This window comes from Puntigrus tetrazona, chromosome 24 (assembly GCF_018831695.1).
Source record: "Puntigrus tetrazona isolate hp1 chromosome 24, ASM1883169v1, whole genome shotgun sequence".
Taxonomy (NCBI): Eukaryota; Metazoa; Chordata; class Actinopteri; order Cypriniformes; family Cyprinidae; genus Puntigrus; species Puntigrus tetrazona.
The window spans coordinates 21695496-21695717 of record NC_056722.1 but is presented as its reverse complement, the minus strand read 5'-3'; positions in this window follow the sequence as shown (position 1 = coordinate 21695717).

Sequence of the window (222 nt, the reverse complement as noted above, 5' to 3'; positions counted from 1 at the left end):
CTGTAAGAATATCCGCACAAAATGGAGTAAGCGTCCGTCGAGGCTGAGATAGCTTAGAAAATCATCCGTTCAGAAGACATTTACTGTTGATGATTGAAATATTAAACCTTTAACAATGAAACACGGATTATTTTCAGCTCCTTTTTTGACGTGTTTTGTTGCTCTTATTCTCTTTGCTCTGAGAACCGTCTGCGATGATTTGAGTTACAATTTTCCGGAAGA